This window comes from Marmota monax, unplaced genomic scaffold (assembly GCF_021218885.2).
Source record: "Marmota monax isolate L192 unplaced genomic scaffold, Marmota_monax_Labrador192_F-V1.1 WCK01_AAM20220418_F8-fsc00174, whole genome shotgun sequence".
Lineage (NCBI taxonomy): Eukaryota > Metazoa > Chordata > Mammalia > Rodentia > Sciuridae > Marmota > Marmota monax.
Window position 1 is genome coordinate 1886456 of NW_026694860.1, and position 6949 is coordinate 1893404.

The window sequence follows — 6949 nt, forward strand, 5'->3', positions numbered from 1 at the left end:
GGTTTTTGTATTGTGTTTCTTGATTTGCAGTAATTCTTTCTAGATAAAAGCTGTATTAATTATGTATGTTGAAAATACATTTTCTCCTTTGAGGATTACTTTGTCACCATTAATGGTGTCTTTGGTAAACAGAAAACAATTTAATTGTAGATACATTTCTAAATTTTTTTCTTTTATGGATTTTATCATTGTTTAATAAATCTTATCATGAGATTATAAAGATGCTCTCCTGTGTTACTTTCACACTGCCTCCACTCAGAATTAATGACTGAATGTATTCTATGAGGAAAAGAAGGCCTATTGAATAAAAGGTATGACACAATTGGATATCTATTTAAAATAGTAGTAAATGTATAGTTTTTATAATAATTAAAAATATTCAAGCTAGATTAAAAGTGTAATACAAGAATAGCAGAAAATATTTAAGTCTAGGTATGGAAAAAGTCTTTCTAAACACAGAAAGCCTTAAAGCAAACATTTGGCAGATTTATGTACATGAAAAATTGTAACTTCTTTTTTTTCTTTATATTTATTTTTTAGGTATAGATGGACACAATACAATGCCTTTATTTTTATGTGGTGCTGAGGATCGAACCTGGGTCCCACCCATGCTAGGCAAGCGTTCTATTGCTGAGCCACAATCCCAGCCCATTGTAACATCTTTAACAAAAAGAGGCCAAAAGAAAAGTCACAACACAAAAGAGACAATAGAGAATAAAACAGACAGTAGATCAGTACTTTCACTGTATAAAAACCTCCTACATATTACAGATATAATAGCCTAAGGGCAAGAGACATGAACAGGCACTCTATAGGCAAAGAAATATAGAAGGCCCTTCATACTTAGAATATATACTCAAAGTGATTAGTAATGAGAGAAAGGCAAATTAAAACAATACGAGCAGAATGGCAATTATCAGGAATAAAAAATAGGCCTGGGATTGTAGATCAGTGGTAGAGTGCTTGCCTAGCATGTGTGAGGCACTGGGTTCCATTCCAAGCACTGTATAAAAGTAAATAAAATTGGGGCTGGGGTTGTGGCTCAGCGGTAGAGCACTCACCTCGCACGTGTGAGACCCTGGGTTCGATCCTCAGCACCACATAAAAATAAACAAAATAAAGATATTGTGCCCATGTATAACTTAAAAAATATATACATTTAAAAAAAGTAAATAAAATAAAGGTCCACCAATAACTAAAAAAAATAAATACAAATGATAATAAATTCTAGTGAATACATTTTCAGTGGGACTCCAAATTAGTACACAACCAATCTGAAAAGCAATATGAAGACTAGAAATAGACCCACCATACAACCAGCTATCCCAGTCCTTGGAATTCATCCAACAGAACTATAATCAGCATACTGTAGGGATACAGCCACATCAATGTTTATAGCAGCACAATTCAAAAAAATCCATGGAAACAGTCCAGATACCTGTCAGCAGATGAATGGATAAAGCAAATGGGGTATATATACACAATGGAGTTTTACTCAGTCATAAGAAAGAATGAAATTATGGTATTTGCTGGTAAATGAATGGAACTTAAGAACATCATACTAAGTGAAATAAGCCAGACTCACAATGTCAAGGATTGAAAGTTTTCTCTCATGTGGAATTTAGAGCAAAATAAGGGGGGGGGGGAAGATCAGGGGATGCCATGGAAATAGACAGAAGATCAGTGAAGTAGATGAAAAGGGTACAGGGAGAGGAAAGAGGGATAGGAAAAGAGGAACAGCAGAATGAAATTGATCAAATTGTTATGTAAATGTATGAATATACCACAGTGAATTTCATATATATATATTTGTATTATATATATAATACAAATATATATATATGATATACATAATTCATTTTTAAAAGCTATAAATAAATAAAAAGAATATCAGTAGAGTAGAATAAGGAGAACAGGGAAAGGAAGGAGGGAAGATAAAGGGGAAGTACTGGGGACTCAAGTGGGGCAAATTATATTCCATACTTGCATAATTATATCTAAATGAACTCCACTATTATGTAAGACCATAATATACTAATAAAAAACAATATTGAGGAGCTATTATTTTCACAATTTAACAAAAAAATTACAAATATTGACAACATCCATTTTGGTATGGATATGAGAAAATAGCTGTCTTCAAACATTTTTTTTGTAGGGGTGCAAATCAGTACTGTCATTTTGGAGTACAGTTTAGCAACGTTTAAATATATATCCTGTTCATTCCACCGTTTCACTTGTAAAAATTATTTCCCGGAAATACTGTGCAGCACTTTAAAAAATATATAGTAACAATGATTATATTATTGAGTATTTGATATGAGCCAAATTATGTTAAGAGAAACACATATATTCAAATGCTTTCGTTGAATTCCTGTTCTGTGCCATACACTGCTATAGGTGCTGTAGCTTCAGCATAGACATACACAAAAAGAAAAAAAAATCTCTTCACATGAAGATTTACATTACAGTAGGAGGAAGGAAAATGTTGATAAACAATAAACATAATGAGCAAAATTAATATTTTCCTTAAAACGTGATAAGAACTGTGGAGGGCACACAGAAAAGAGGAAGGAGGGTGGAAGGTTTAAAATCTAACTTGTTACCCAAGAAAGAGTTACTTTAGCAAAATCATAAGAAATGACATTGATACCTGGAAACTAGTGGCAAGCCACTGCAAGGGTTACAAGTTTGCACAGTGAATCTGAGGAACCGAAAGAAGTTTGATCATAGCAGAATGGCAGCAAAGATAGAATACTAACAGAAGAGACAGGGTGACAGAGTCTAGTCAGTGCAGGACTGACAGCCCTCCACCATAGCTTAGGCTTGATGCTGAATAAGGGTGGAAGCCATTGGAAGGATATGAACAGAGGAAAGGCAAACTCTGTTTTATACCTGATGAACCTATCTATCTGTTGGGTGGGAAATAGAATGGAGATAGGGAAAGGCAAGCATAAATGCCAGAGGATCTATTAGGAAGCTACTGTAATATTTCAGATTGGAGATGATAGTACCTTGGCCCTAGTTGTTAGCAGTGAATGAAGTTGGTTAGTAATGGGTTAGATTCTGGATATATTTTTTAAATGGAGGTGCAGCATTTGATAATGTATTATATATGAGATGTAAGAGCAAGAAAGAAATCAAGAATAGCTCCAAGCACTTTTGCCCGAGAAACCAGAAAAATAGAGCTTCCATTAATGGCATGGGGAAAACTGCAGATGCAATAGGTTTTGGAGGAAATATCAGGACATCACTATTAGGCATATTGAGTTTAAAGTATCATATTAAGTCTACAAATGGAGGTGCCAAGTAGACAACTAGATCTATAAACCTGAACTTCAGGGGAGAAGCCAAGTCTACAAATATAAGTTTAGTGGTTTCCAAAGTATAAATGTAATTTTTAAGTCATTAGTTCAGATGCAGAGAAGATAAAATACTTCAGTGGGAAAGGCAGGAAAAGGTTCAAAGAATTTAGAAGTTAAGACATCAGGAAGACAAGATGAACCATCAAAGGAGACTAAGGAGGAATAACGGAGCAGCCCACGAGGAAGGAGTAGTGTTTCCTCCAAGCCAAGTTAAAAAAGTATTTCCCAAGGAAGAAGAGATCAATCATCAAATGACACTCATGGGTAAAATAAAATGTGGAGTGGATATTGATTATTGAATTGAGCAAATTAATAACACCGATGACCTTAGAGTTCTGATGGAGTGTGGGAGGCAAAAGTTCATCTTCATGTGCTTAAAAGAGAATGGGAGAGTAGGGATTGCAGACGTTGAGCCAGACAACTGTTCCAGTGTTCATCAAAGGAAAGCAGAGAAACAGAGACATTTTTTTTTGATGCCAGAAAAAAATTTTGTTCTAAGATGAGAAAAAGTGCAGCATGTTTGTATTATGGGTTAGCCTTATACATACAAATGCAGATCATCTGTAGCAGTGATTTTCAAACATTGGCATACATCGGAATCACCAAACGATTTTATTAAAATACAGATTGCTGGATCCCACTTCTAGAGTTTCTGATTCAGTATTTCTCAAGTGAGACTCAAGAATTTCTGTTTCTAACAAGTATCCAGGTATAGTTACTGATCTGAGAGCCACAATATAAGAATCATTGTGATAACACGAGGCAAAGTAGATATTTTAGTCAGCTTTTTCATCACTATGACCAAAAGACCTGACAAGAACATGGTAGGGAAGAAAAAGTTTATTTTGGTTCATGGCTTCAGAGGTTTAGTTCATAGTCGGCTGCAGGAAGCCATCTATGAGCCTTGGGCGAACTGAGCAGCATTGGGTCTATTAGTTAGGGAAGCCCTGTCTGGGGAACTCCCAGACGGAATCCACTGGTTCGAGAATGCCCAATTCACATTGGCACCCTGTTCTAGCTTAGTGCTCAAGTTCAAACACAGCTCCAGAGAGATGTAGAGCTGGACAGCCTCCCACAGATGGGTGTAGCTTGCCAAATGCCAATCAACCTGTTTTACTGCAAGACCCCTGCCACATGGAAAAGCAAGCACCAAAACAAGACTCCTCCCATGAAACCTTATTCCTGCCTTTGATGTACTGCCCTTAAATAAAGAATGGGGCCTTTTTCAGTTGTTGAGTTCCAGTTCCTGTCAGGACTGGAAGACCCATAAGGTATTCTACTTTTTAAATCTAATCTTTGGCTTTGTCTTATTTCTTACTGATTATTTCAGATTTTTTATTCCTAGGCAGCTCACACCTCCTGAGCAGGAACCTGCTTTGTTGGGGTGCTGGTCACCCCGTCATAGTCAGCAACTCCATAGCTCTGAGCCTGAGGTTAGGCAAAAAATTATGGTGGAAGGAAAGCAGCTCAAGACATGGCGACAAGGAAGCAGAGAGAGATACCTTAATCAGAGATAAAATATGAACCGTAAAGGCACACTCCCAGTGACTTACCTCCTCCAGCCACACCTGCCTTACCTGCATACAGTTACTACCCAGTTAGTCCATATCAATGCATTAATCCACTGATGAGTTTACACTAATCACTTCACCTATGAAAATTCTTGCATTATCTCACACATGAGCTTTTAGGAGACACTTTATATCTAAACCATAACAGTGGAGTATCTAAGAATGGATGTGATTAGATGGATTAATATGGTTGCTAGGCACTTAAGGAATAGTTTTTTAATTGCCTCTATTTGTCTAGGAAAATTACCTGGTCAATACATGACAGTGAAAATGAGGGTGGAGGTAGTAGCAGTTTGAAGAGTGGAAAAATATGAAATGAGTTTCTAGGGCAATATTACAGAGAATGCACTAGTGCAATAGAGTATGATTCGTATAATAAGTACTCACTGAAATTACATACAATGGTTGCATGTATTTTTTTCAGTTAGGATCAATTTCTCAAGTGTAAATACAAAAAACAGAATCAAACCTGTGTACCTATTAATCCAAAAAAGATAACTTATGTATATGTTAGCTATTGCTGCATAATAATCAAATTCAGTAGCTTAAATAATACTATTATTATTCAGGTGGCATTGTCAGCCATCAAGTCTATTGATCTGGACCAATATTAGCAAATCAAAGCTGGGCTCACTCATGATCTGTGGTCTGCATATACATGATTGGTTTTTCATGGCCCTACTTGTGTGTCTTGGCAGTACAATGACTACAAGCTATGATGGCTCAGGTGACTGGGATAATACATCATTACCCAGTACACTAGACTAGTCTTATTTATATGGCAGGAACAGGTTTTCCCAAAAGAATAGAATCTTAAGGCTTCTTGTGACTCAAGCTCAGAACTGACAAATGTCATTTTTTACTGTGTCCTGTTGGCCAAAGTAAGTTACAAGTCTCAACCACATCAAAGGAGTGGAAAATAAACTCTAAAGTTTGCATGGTCATATTACCAAGGGACCTGGATGCAGGGAAAAGGAGAATAATGACTACTGTTGAAATATATGACTACCAGGGTTGTGATTTTCTTGAGTAGAAACCTATAATCAAGAAATATAGGAATTAAGGATGTGTCAGTGAAATGATTATAATGAATATTCATAGCTTAGGTAAAAAGAAATGAGAAGATAAAAGCAGTGGAGGACAGTGAAAAGGTGAGTATTATTAGATTGTAGATGCTACTGACCTTGAAGAATTATTGGAGTTGTATGCCTGAGGACATGAGCTGGAAAAATAGAAGAGAGAGTTATGTTTACTTTTTAGGTTATGGAGGAGGTGGGAGTGGGTAGTCAAGGTAATGAAAATGACAAGATCGTCATCAAAGAGGAGTTGCAGGAATTAAGAGGCTACGGTAGTAGAATCATTAAAAATAAAAAAGAAGTAGAATAGAAAAAATTACAATGAGCTAGGAGTTAAAATCTTCAAAGGGGAAATACAAGAACTGGGTGGTGATTGGGGTGGGTTAGTATATAGATATATGCTGTGTGTATGCAGGTTGTGTATGTATGTGTGTTGTGTATTGTAACAGTCTGTAAGGGCATTCATTCAATTGATATCAGCAATTACTTCAAAGTGTATGACGTTGTTATGGTTTGATATAAAGTGTCTCCCAAAAGTTCCTGTTAATGCAGGAATATTTGTAGATAAAATGATTAGATCAAGAGAGACGTGACCTAAGCAGTTCATCCTAGTTTGAATGGACTGACAAGGTGGTAACAGTAAGTAGGTAGGTAGATTATGGCAGAATGTGGGTCGCTGGAACTTACCCTTCCAGGGTGTGTTTTCCCTGAGGCCCGTTCCCTTCTCTCTTTCTGTTTCCAGATCCCACCATGAGGTGAGCAGCATTCCTCCTCTGCTGGGCCCACCCCACAATGTGCTACCTCACATTGGGCCTAGAGTAATGGAGTCAGCATTTATGGACTGAGACCTCTGAAACCATGAGTCCCAAATAAATTTTCCCTACTCTAAGATGTTCTTGTCGGAAACTTTGGTCACAGTGATGCAAAGCTGGCTAAA